The 13,395-nt window shown below is 43.6% G+C and overlaps 1 protein-coding gene across 5 annotated transcripts in view; it reads right to left on the reverse strand.

The window, feature by feature from the left end:
• NOL4 (nucleolar protein 4) overlaps positions 1–13,395 on the reverse strand; it is a 458,727-nt gene that overhangs the window by 222,854 nt on the left and 222,478 nt on the right. The gene's annotated exons all lie outside the window — the stretch shown is intronic.

The raw sequence follows: 13,395 nt of genomic DNA on the forward strand, positions 1-13,395 counted from the left end.
GATTTTTAGATAGCATATAGCAGAGCTCAGAAAGCTGCCCCACCACCACTACAGCTTTTGTGTACATGGTATATTGACAGTAAGCTGATAATCAGTGCTGGAAGCGGAGTTGGACCAGGATGCATGTGAGCTGTAGTCCTGTAGTGATAATCTCCTATTGATAAAACACTCATTGTATTGAAACATCAGCACACAGCCTAATAAGTCACACATCCCTGAAATCAGTGTCTCAGCCCCTACCTCATGCTGTCCTCAGATTGAATTGCAAAAACCTGCTTAAAGATTCTCTTCAAGTCATTTAGAAGGTATCCATTTTTTGACTGTATTGGTAATGAATTTTACAACTTAGATTTATGAATCCTTCTACATCTTTCCAAACCATTCCTATTTTAAAATATGGAAGAGAGAAGAAGAATTTGGTGAGCATTGGTAGCGATGCGTTATCGCAATCTCTGTAAGTGCTGCATAATAAGTTGGGTCCTGTATAAGAAATGGAAATAAATATGTGTCCCATGAAGTTTATAGGAGGTAGAACAGCCAGTGAGAAATACATAGCTTTATGGATAGCAGTACGGGTCTATGTACTACAGTATATGTGTAAACACATACAATGTATTTATTTTAGTGGTTGGTATAGAAAACAGAATGAAGTTGTACTTTTAAATATACTTAATATACTTCGCGCCCCCTGAAGAAGCTGATGCAAAACGCGCGTTGGGGTTTGTCCTAGCCCAGCACCAGGTAATACTTATCACATACTCTTGTGTTCTGCTATTCCTATGGGACCTGTTGATGCTATTTATTAGTGATGAGGAGAGGTTGATCTTACCATTCATATGGTGTCTACAATATCTATCTCAATCTATGTAATGTCTCCACTAGGCCACATAATAATTTTGGATTGTTAGCACCGAGATCTATGATCATACATAGGACTTACCTCTGCCGTAGTACCAGCTAATATTTATATGTTTATACCGTCTGGAGTCATAGTGTTGTAGCGGACTATTACCTTATGTCTTACTAATTATATCCCTGGTTACAGAGTTTAGTTTGTATTCCCGATGCTGTGCTCACCCATTTGATACTTTTCCCTGCTTTTTATGGCAATTTTAATATTTGTATTATTGTATTAATAAAGTTTCCATTATTTTTATACACATTTTTGCCTTCATACCTCCCTTTGTTGTTTTGGTATATTGATATTGGAAGTGCCTATTACTGCTGACCGTTTCTATATTGGGCATTCTCTATATGTACTTAGGATATCCCATATAATGTATACTTTGTGATTGATGGGGTTCTGACACCTTGGTTGTCAATCCCTTGTTTCTTTAGACATACTGTGCAATATGAAGTTGATGTGATCACTATTCCCATTATCAAACACTATATTTATATACTTTTGACTTAGGCTACTTTCACACTTAAGGTTTTTTGTTTCAGGCAGAATCCGGCTAATGTTTGAAAAAACGCATCCGCTGGAAATAGTGTATAAACGGATGCAACGGATCCGTTTTTGTGCCGGTTCCATTTTTTTATTTTTAGTATGGGGTTACATTGACTTCCTGGAAAAAGAGAAAGAAAGAGAGAGACCTCAGAACAGAAAATCTGCATGAATTCAATGTAAAACCGAATTAGGAGGCCGGATTCATCTTTTCACATGTCCGTTTCACACGTTTTTGGCCGGTTCCGTCACTGTGCACTTTTTTCGCCGGACGAAAAAACGTTCATCTGGACGTTTTCTCCGTCCGCCGGAAATGACTATTTGGACAGATCCGGTAAAAAACAGATGAATCGTCTGGCCATCAGGCGCAATCCGGCGCTAATACAACTCTATGAGAAAAAAAACGGATCCGGTGCAAAAAAAAAAAACGGTTCTGCTTTTTTCAAAACCTGTCGGATTGTGCCTGAAACAAAAAACCTGATGTGTGAAAGTAGCCTTAAATTTAAGCTTAACTTCAATGATATTGTTAGGTATATTTACTAACCTAATACATGGGAAGAAGCAGATGCTCTCCTCTGTTAGGTCAAGTCGCTTAATGACCCACCACAGAACAATGTGGCCAAAATACGCAGGAACATAACACCGCTTGTGTGCTGTAACATAGCAAGATGTCGGGCTCAGCTGATACCAGACACTTTGTACATGATACATTTCAGGACCATGGACAGCAGTAAAAAGTAGCTGCTCTTTGCTCCAGCTTCTACTGCATAAACCAACCAAGATGGCAGTCTAAATCAGCACATAAACACATCCCTAAATATATATATATATATATATATATATATATATATATATATATATATATATATATATATATATATATATATATATATATATATATACAGTTCAGAGCTCCTTCAAGATTGTTGGAAGACCATTCTCGGTGACTACCTCTTGAAGCTCATCAAGAGAATGCCAAGAGTGTGCAAAGCAGTCATCAAAGCAAAAGGTGGCTGCTTTGAAGAACCTAGAATATAAGACATAATTTCAGTTGTTTCACACTTTTTTGTTGTGTGTGTTAAGTCATAGTTTTGGTGCCTTCAGTGTGAATGTACAATTTTCATAGTCATGAAAATGCAGAAAAATCTTTAAATGAGAAGGTGTGTCCAAACGTTTGCTCTGTACTGTATATATATATTATTTTTTAAATGCTATGGCCTCTAAATACTAATTTTAGGAGATGGGTTTGGGGGTTCACCCAGGTCTAGGTTTAAACACCTCGTATTTGGTCTTCTTGTTCACCTACTGATAGATCCGAGTGATTGCTATTTAACGCTCTCCAAGCAAGAAAGTAACATTTTCAGGAAGTCTGATCTGTATTAACTCTAAGACTAGGAGAATAATTAGCATGTTAAATTGGTACAGAAATGTCATGTCGGTCACTTTCGGGGGAAAAAAACTACAGTCAGATCATGCAAAATATTACAATCTATCCTGGCACAAGTGATTGATACATTTGACCTAACAAAGACAAGACAGTGTCTGCATTTTGATGTGAATTTTGTCATGCAGTTTTCTCCTAGCAAAGAGTTCACAGAAATAGATATCAGCAAATGTGATGAAATTAAATGGAGCAAGTAGCCGAATGTGAGGCCTTGGGGCTGCGTCTGCCTGTGAGGGACCATACAGAGCAGCACTATGTGTGTGGGCAGCACAGTAATGTAGTGTAGTGTAGCCTCTGTATTGTTTGTATCCGCAGGTATCTATTGAATCCCACTGAACTGTATGGGGCGAGTGTAGGCAACTTGTAAGTAGTTACAAATACTTATGGTAAGTCAGTGTTCGCAATATACCAATTATCTAGGCCAATGTTCTACACTTCAATCCCCTGATCTTAGAGAAGAGTACAATTTAGGCTAAAAAAGAATATTATTAAAATAAGCCTATGTAATATTAACTGTTACAGGCAGCGTTTTCCCTTTTTTTCTTAATCTGCCATATGATTCCAGAGATATGAGACTTTTTACTTAGTGCTAATTTGTATAGTCCCTACTAATCAGAGGTGGCTCTCAGGGTAATTAAAGACCCCCCAGAGAATCCCGTGAACCACACCCCATTTTAAAGACCAGAAAAAGTGTCGCTAAATAAAAAGGCCTGTGTTTCTCAAACTATGTGGCGGATTTAAACATGAAGAAACAAAAAAATAAATACTCAAGAGAGCAGCAGGAATAACATAAGAACAAAAATTGGCCACTTTTATCCTTGTGACATATCCTCTATTTTATGTGCCTCTGTGCTTCACAGGCTTGTAAATATTATTTTTCAGGTTATCCAATCAAAGTATTACTCATAATACATCTACTAGGACAACCCCTTCTCATTCCTCATGTTTCACCCCGTAAAAATAAAAACACATATTCACTCCCAATGCCGGCACCTTCTGCACTCGTGTTCCCGGAGGTCACATCATGTAGTTGTGCCACGCCAACCCTACGCCCAATCAACGCCAGATTCACCATCCTCTGGACATATTGAACTTAAACAGGAGATCGGGGCGCCGGCTGCTCTCTGAGTTCCTCTAGATGTTCGATTTGTCCGATGGCGGGGACAGTGATGCTGACTGGTCTCACGTGTTTTCACAAGTTCTCTCCATAATTCTGCATCATGCATTTTTGACTACACTAAGAATTTAGAATTGCAGCACAAATAAATCAGCTGGTTCCATTTAAAACAGCGGTTGAATTCAGGGAACACAGGCTTATTTTTTTCACTGTGGACTTCAGGACTATAACTGATTCCCAGAATAAGAGATTCCAGTGCTGGTAAAACAAAAAAGCCCCATCCAATTTGTTTTCTGTACTGAGCAACTCTGTCCCTTACAATACAATGGTGGCGAGCTATAGTTAAGGCCACTAGCAACCTCTCAGTAACAATCAGTGGTTGTCTCAGTGGTAGGACCCTGTGATCAATAAGCAATCAGACACACATTATAAGATACTGTAGCTGGACATAATCACATGTCACATCTGTACATGGATCTGCCCCAGCAATGTCTGCTTCAGTCACCAGTTAATATTTACTCTGCGGGCGGCGCTGGTGATGGAAGAGACGATATGGCCAGTATTACTAGACAGCACAGTCATGAATTAGTATGGCTTAGACATGTGGTTCTGCTCAGCCAGGAAAATGGATGTGTATGCTGTCCAGCAGCCCAGCAGGTATAACCAGTTTCTTGTTGAGGTTAATATTGCAGTGCCACACCTTACTTAAACTCCCAGCATACTGTGTAAATGGCCGGATATTGTGCCTGGACGCTCCCTGACTCTGGTGTTTTGTTTAGTACTGTGAATCCTGATATAGACCCGATTTGTACCGTCACTTCAGCTGGTGCTGTTATTCCCCATATCCTGACCTACGTTCTGATCACTTGGTATCTGACCCTGGATATTCCTCTGATTACAGCTTTTGATTTTGTCCTTTCTTCTGTCACGTCAGTTCCTGACCCATTTAGCTTGACTTCTTTTGCCTCAAGCTCACTCCTCCATTATAAATCCATATCCCTGAATAGAGATTAAAGGGTGAAGGGTGTGATTTGCTCTGCTGACAGCCATAGAGAGTGGCTAGTGCCAAATCTGTCCAAGATTGTTTTTTTTTAAGCTAACAGATTTAACGATACATAGAAAAAAGAGACAATGGGACTAATGATGCTGGAATAAACTTACTGTCCAAATACAAAAATAAGTGTAGATGTTTCTTTCAAGGGAAGCTGTCAGCAGGTATTTGTTATGCAATCTGACAGCAGCATGCGGTAGGAATAGAGACCCTGATTCCAGCAATGTATCAGTTAGTTTACAGGGTGCAGCAGTTATGATAGCGTCAGTTTACTCTGCTGCAGTTATAGCAGAACTGAGCTGTTTCGCTGTGTATAACCACACAGTCACGGGTTTACCACAACAGAGAAGAGCCAGAAGAAGAAGAAGAAGAGCACGCAGTCTGATTTCTCGTACTCCGGCACTGATTAGAAGCACTTCATCTTTATATTAAACAGTGCATGTTTCTGCTAGCAGTGCAGGGGTTAATCTGTTCTGCTGAAAGCTCCTGGAGGCTTTTCTGCTTTGATGCTCTCAGATATTCAGTGTTGGCCACTCCTCTCTGCTATATATACTTGCCCCTGGCACGCAGGCATTGCCAGAGTTTGTTCTATACTGCCTGGTACGGGAGCTGGAGGTGTTGGTTGTTTGAGGAGGTGTTTTGGAGTACTTTTCAGGAGACTGTCGCATGGTGATTTGTCTGCGTGCATAACCTCATCCTCTCCTATTTCTTTTTCTTCCTTTTACTTCCCGGTGTTCCACTCTGTTGTTTGTGAGTGCTAATTTGTATGATTGGTATTTTCATTTATCCCTGTATCTTAGTGATGACCAAACGTGCTCGGATAACCTGTTATCCGTGCACGTGCGAGGGAGGCCAAGGCCATAGTCGTGGCTGACATAGGTTGCTCATTTACGCCCTGGTCTCCCACCACATGCACACAATGTCCCCTTTGCAGCGTACTTTCCTTTTCACCTTCCATTCCATCATTGTCCCCTCGGTTCTGCTGAGGACTCACTTCTGACAGTTTCTTGCAAAAAGAGACACAGTCCAGTTTCAACTCAAAACAAACAATTTTACTTGTTTCCATTCTGAGTACGTCCAACTCAGTTACAGCAACGTCTTTGGGAACATCACAGTACACATCCTTGTCTATTCCTGTGCTTTCCCTCACTTCTTCCAGAATGCCCCCGGGTCGTACCGACTTGTTTGTTACCGCAGAGTTCCTTCTGTCCAGCACAACTAACTTCAGGAATTCCTCTGTCCGTTTCATGCCAGACATAAGGGCATCAGCCTATGTAGTTAGCTGCCAAATTTTGGAGCTACCCTGCATTCCTTCTCTGCTGTGACCTTCGGTCCACTGGCCCTGTACGACTGGGCTCCTTACTTAACGTTGCATGGTCAACTGCTTTGTCTGGGCTCTAAGGCCCTCTGACCTGTCTGGGCTCCCCAGCCCTACTGACTAAAATGAGGAAAACTCACTGACTTAACAACAGTTAGCCACTCCTATATTAACTAGTTACTGACTTACACTATTGTGCCACCCTCTAGTGGGCTAATGTGAATACTACCCTTTCCCTAGACAATAACATATGTACATGGCTTTAGCAAGCTTATAATACACATAACATTTAGCAGTTACAGTATATACAATATAGCAGCAGTGCATGTTAATCACACCGGTTTGGCAGGGACGTAAAACACGGGCCAGGGAAAGTGGGTGCAGCTAGTCCTTGTGCTCCCCTTACACATGCTCAGATGTTATCAGTGTATCTTGGGTGTGCTCGTATATTATGCTTGTGTCCCCATGGATGCATGATTTACAGCTGTTAGACTACCTGAACACATGCAGGGATTGCCTGTTTGTTAGGGAATCCACACAGGTGTTTTAGGCTAACAACGGCAAATCATGCAGCCACAAGCGAACATAATATACGAGCACGCCCAAGATACTTGGATAACACCCGAGCATGCAAGGCTAAGACATTATCCAAGCACGTTCGCACATCACTATTGTATGTCTTTCACTGTTAGCCTGGTTTTGTGTATTCATATGCACAACAACTCCCCACTTCCTTGAGTGGGGGAGGGGACAGATAAGGGCCGATTCTAGGAGCTCAGTAATGCACATGGTCTCGACATCTTCACTATCAGAAGTAATCCAGGGAGCATGGATAGCTGGGTCACCCATAACTTTAGGAATAGTGAAAGAGCCCCTAGCCTTGGGATATCTTGCTACTGTGTCATGACACCCACCAACGCCACAGCTTTCTGTGTACATTGTATAGTGACAGACAGCTACTAATCAGAGTTGGGAATGGGATTGCACTTGGATGTACAAGACCAGTTGTCCTCTAGTGATAATCTCTTGCTGATAAAACACTGTCATGGGTTTACCGTGACAGAGGGGCCAAAAGACCACAGCATCTGATTTCTCCTACTCCTGCACTGATTAGAAGCACTTCACCTTCATATTAAATGGTGCAGGTTTCTTTTAGCAGTGCAGGGGTTAATCTGCTCAGTTGAGAGCTCCTGAAAGCTTTCCTACATTAAGGCTCAGCTGTTCAGTGTTAGCCACTCCTCTCTCCTATAAAATCTTGGCCATGGCTAGCACTCATTGTCAGAGCTTATGCTGCATGGCTGGAGGTTGTTGTTGGTTGTTATTTGAGAAGGCGTTTGGTGGATTTATCTTTGACCGTTGCTAGGTTTTGGGTGTGTAATAATTCCCCTTCTTCTCCTACTTTGGTTTAACCTCATCCTCGACAGGGAAGGAGACCCTGGTCCCAGGACACCCGACAACAGACTCGTGTCACACTGATTGTATTGAAACAACAAAACACAACCCAGTAAGTGACACCTCACTGTAATCAGGGTCTCTGTTCCTAGATCATGGTGCTCTCAGATTACATAGCAAATTCCTAGTGACAGATTCCCTTGGATGGTAATAGTTTTTTTGTAACCTACATGTGAATCGGTTTATACAAGTCCATTACTGTACCTTTACTAATTACTTTAATATTTGAGAATACCCTCTATGTAATCTACCAGAAATGCAAGAGGGAGCAGAATCTGAGACATGGAACACCTGTCATGTTTTAGTCTTTTGTACTCCTATTGTTCTTGTGTGTTAATACCTCCTTATCCACAGCCGGTGTATTGTGGAGCCATCAGAAAACTGTCTGTCAATGAGGACAGCAATGTACTGCGACATTTTGTATTGTCAGTCAATGTGTAACCTTCTCCTACGCTGATCTATTGTATCACACAAATAGCCCTGCATCTGCCGCTGAAAAAACTGGCGTACACAGTATACAAGGAGGTTTCACCAAGTCATCCCTCTAATAGCATGCTTCCAGAAATGCTTTTTTTCTTTTAAAAATAACAAAAAATTTGAGACCAAGAACGGACAGCCATATCCTGAAAACTGAAGATTTATGACTACATGAAAACTATTAAAGATGCGTGTCTTAGTGGACAAATAGTTTGGTGGTAAGAATTATAGTAATAAAGAGAAAACAAAGGAGAAGGGACAAAAAGGAGGAAACTGTACTATCGAAAAAAAATAAAAATGGGGAGGGAGATTGAGAGCAGTGGGTATGTAGTCTGGATTAGAGCAGTTATTCATTCTTTTCCTGAGTTCCGCTCTGTTAATGCCGGCAGCGGTGTGGAGCAGGTAGGTAGGATCACGTAATTTTCATCACAAGTCCACCATCTGCTCTATTCACTTCACTGCACTAGACGAGACGCTATGTGCAATGATGGGAGGGTAGTCTGAAGGCATGGCTTCTTCTGTTACCATGGTAACAGATGTAATCACAGAAGCCGCAATTAGCTGCTAGCACGGCTAGTTTAACTATTCAGACCTTGATGTGTCACATCCTCTTTACTTTTTCTCTGTAAATCCACTATAGATATTCTGTAGGTGAGAATACTGAGTATTACACTTTTAGTGTAGGTGGTGTTCCAGATATGGCCCCAAACTCCCGATCGCCTGTATATAATCCAGATCATTTTATTCTGTATGCGCCCAGGAACCCGCCAAAGTAATGATGAAAATCAGCAAGAACATGTCGCTGCTATTACTGGTATGTACAGAACGTGCCGCTCCCATGGCGCACTGTACCTCCTGGTAAGGTCACAGCTTTATCACTGAAATTGAATTTGGTGATTGAATTTAGCGGGTCTGGGCCCTGACCACCGTTATAATCCTCCACTGCCTGATACATAGCACGTAACGACGCCACAATCATCATTGCACACTTGTACATACTATGCCGCTGCTTCAAGAATCAGATGTTGTGGCAGAAGTGACACATGTTGTGACTTATGCTATTTCAGTACATGTGTACAAGGCATTTGTCTAGCCATAAGGTTGAATTATGAGGCTGATATAAGTTTCTTTCGATGGGAGGTTTGTTTAGCATTACTCATTTATTAGTCATTCTATACAATGATGCTTTAGGATGAGCATTTAGCTAATAAGAAATGTAACTGGTATAATGCTAAATATACAGCAGAAAGATACGCTCCAGTAGAAGGCTAATCCTATGGGCAACAAGTAACTGCACCTAATAATCTCTAATCTATGCCAACATATTTTAAAGATTGTTATCAATCTGAAAAAATGATACAGTAACATTCTGGATGATATAAGTATATCTCTATATAGTCTCCATACGGCTAAATCTGTAAATCTGGTAATATGGTACATTTATTTAAAGCAAACCTATTGTTACAGAAGAAAAAAAATCGCAATCCCTCCTTCAGCAGATGTATATCAGAAATATATTTCTACAGCAGTCAAAAATGATCTGTCTAATTTGCATTTTGGGTCTTGCCCCTGCCGTTTTACCTAACTGCACATTCTCGCCTAGTAGTTGGGCTCTGACAGGTGTGATGTAAAACCTGAGCCATGAGTCTCCGCTGCTTTTTACCCACCTATTTCACATTATGCAGTATCTCAGATGCACATATTACCATACTGACATATATACTATACAGATGTATTTCATGCATGCATATTTTGTCATTATATATATATATATATATATATATATATATATATATATATATATATATATATTTAAGTAGATATAAATATATATACAGTACATTATATCTATATATATTGTAGCATGGCTAAAGGGTGTATAATCGACGGGAGGTATGTGCCACACAAGTGCCTTTTTGCTGTAATGTAGCTCGGAGTATTTCTTTGTTGTATATAAACATGTATATATATGTCTTACAGGACCTGTGGTGATGTCAGACCACATGGCTAATCATGTGATGGGTTACTGGGTGTGGTTAGCTTTATACAAGACAGGCTAATGCTCAACACGGGGTAGGCTACTTTCACACTAGCGTCGGGAACAACCCGTTGCTGTGCGTCGGGCCGACGTTCCCGATGCTAGCGTGGTCTCCGCCGCACAACGGGGGCAGCGGATGCATTTTTCCCACGCATCCGCTGCCCCATTGTGAGGTGCGGGGAAGTGTGGGGAGGTGGGGGCGGAGTTCCGGCCGCGCATGCGCGGTCGGAAAAAGCGGACCGTCGGGAGCAAAAAACGTTACATGTAACGTTTTTTTCTCCCGACGGTCCGCTACCACACGCCCAAGCATCGCAAAACGGACGCAACGTTTGGCAATGCGTCGCAAATGCGTCGCTAATGTTAGTCTATGACGAAAAAACGTATCCAGCAAGAACTTTTGCTGGATGCGTATTTTCGGCAAAACGACGCATTTGCGACGTATTGCAGTTAACGCTAGTGTGAAAGTAGCCTTAGATGTGTGAAGCTGCTAGCCTCCAGTGGATGTTCTTGGAAGCAGACAGGGCAGTTGTCTGCAGAGCTCTCTGTGCGGAGCAGCCCAGAGGCTGAGGGAGCCTGAAGGACTGGACACTTTGTTTTTCTTTCCCTGAACTAAAGGCTATTTATTTGCTGTTATCTTTTCATGTGGTTTATGAGGTAATAAACCCTGAGAACTTTTAAAGAAACGTGCCTCCTGAGTGTCAACCATCGCACCTGAGTGAGTGAAATCCCTACAATTGGTGGTAGACGTGCGGGCAGCGTTCCCAGCGAAGACGAAGAGTCTGTTATTGGATGTCCTGGGTCAAGTCTGTTGTAAGCCAGCAAGCATTGCCGGAGAAAATGGAGGATCTGCTGAAACACGTGCTCCAGTCGCAGCAAGAGACCAACAGGCTGTTGATGCAGCAGATACAACAGAGCCAGCAGGAGCAACGGCAGAGCCAGCAAGAGCAACGGCAGCAGATTCAACAGAACCAGCAGGAGCAACGGCAGCAGATGCAGCTTCTGGCAACCGCCATCCAGGGCAAGATGAGCGCCCCAACCCCAGGTCTGGCTGATGACACCCACGTCCGGAAGACGGTAAGACGCGCATTGCAGAAAATGACTCCCGGGGATGATGTTGAGGCCTTCCTGACAGTGTTTGAGAGGGTTGCTGAGAGGGAAAAACTTCCGCCAGAGCAGTGGGCAGAGGTACTGGCGCCATACCTGACGGGAGAACCCCAGAAGGCGTATTATGATTTAACCTTGCAGGATGCCAAAGAGTATCACAAATTGAAAGTCGAGATTCTCGCACGTTTGGGGGTGACACTGACTGTCAGGGCACAGCGAGTTCACAGCTGGGCCTATCACCGGGACAAACCGCCTCGCTCTCAAATGTTTGATCTTTTGCACCTGGTCCAGAAATGGTTGCAGCCAGAGTCGTGTACACCTGCACAGATGGTGGAGCGGGTGATGATGGATCGGTTTGTGCATTCCCTCCCGAGGTCCATACAGACTTGGGTTGCCCAGGGTGATCCCCAGAATGCCGACGAGCTGATCGGACTAGTTGAGAGATACCAAGGGTTGGAAGGCTCCTCCGGGAGGCAACCCATGCCGTACTGGGGGTCCCAAAAGGGAGCTGAGTCCCAAAAAGGGGTGCGCGTCCAAGGTCACAAGGGGCGGGGGAGGTGGTGCCCAAGGTCCCTACGGGTGATATTATTTGTTGGAGGTGCCACCGGCCAGGACATATAGCTGCCCGTTGTTCCCAGACCACTGAGCAGATGGACTGCAGCATGGCACGCCGTTGTTCATACTATGCGTATCCAGCCTGCAGTGTGAACTCTCCGCCCAACGAGGGACCTCAAGCGTGTCCCGTAAAGGTGAACGGTCGAGCAGTAACGGCACTGTTAGACTCGGGGAGCCTAGTGACCCTGGTGAGGGCCACTTTTCCTCTCCACCTGCTCCCGGGAAAGAAGGTTGGAGTGCGGTGCATACATGGTGATGCAAAGGACTACCCTTTGGCCAGGGTGGACATTGAAAAGGCATGTGGCACTGAGTCCCACATAGTCGGCGTCGTGCAGGACTTGTTGCACCCTATAATTATTGGCCGGGATTTCTGTTTGTTTTGGGATTTGTGGGGAAAAGGTTCTGAGCTCCCTAGCAAGAGTAGGGAACCAATGAACCCTGGAAGGGTGTCGCCACACCCGGAGTCAGACAGGTTTCCTTTTTGTGTTCTGGTTGGGGATGAGGAGGAAGTGTTCCCTGCATCTGACATTCTGGAGTTAGAGGTAACCGGTGAAAATTTTGGGACTGCCCAACATAGGGACCCCACTCTGAGGGAAGCCTTTAATAATGTCACAGTTATTGACGGGGTGGTACAGGAGCCGGGGCAGACACAAGATTTCCCCATTTTCTGATGAGTGGGGAGTTGTTGTACCGGGTCACGAAAGTAAGGGAGGAGTTGGTAGAGCAGTTGGTAGTGCCGGGTCCATATAGACGGAAGGTGTTGGACATGGCCCATTCACACATCTTGGGTGGACACCTAGGGGTGGAAAAAACGCAGGAACGGGTTGTGCAGAGGTTCTATTGGCCTGGGTGTCACCGGGAAATAGTGAACTATTGCAGGTCCTGCCCTACATGTCAGCTAACTGCTCCCACTCCTCATTTCCGGAACCCCCTTGTGCCACTGCCCATTATTGAGGTGCCGTTCGAGAGAATTGCCATGAACTTGGTCGGTCCCTTAGTTAAATCAGCCCGGGGCCATCAGTATATATTAGTCATCCTGGACTATGCCACACGCTATCCTGAGGCAATTCCTCTGAGAAATTCTTCCTCGAAGAATATAGCCCGCGAGTTGGTCCATGTCTTTTCCCAGACAGGTCTGCCGAAAGAGATCCTGACTGACCAGGGGACACCTTTCATGAGCAAGGTGATGAGGGAGTTATGCAAAGCCCTGAAAATCTCCCAGTTGAGGACCTCAGTGTACCATCCCCAGTCAGATGGCCTTGTTGAGAGATTTAACAAGACACTGAAGAGCATGCTGAGACAAGCTATAGAGAAAGACGGAAGAGACTGGGA

This window comes from Ranitomeya variabilis, chromosome 6 (genome assembly GCF_051348905.1).
Source record: "Ranitomeya variabilis isolate aRanVar5 chromosome 6, aRanVar5.hap1, whole genome shotgun sequence".
Taxonomy (NCBI): Eukaryota; Metazoa; Chordata; class Amphibia; order Anura; family Dendrobatidae; genus Ranitomeya; species Ranitomeya variabilis.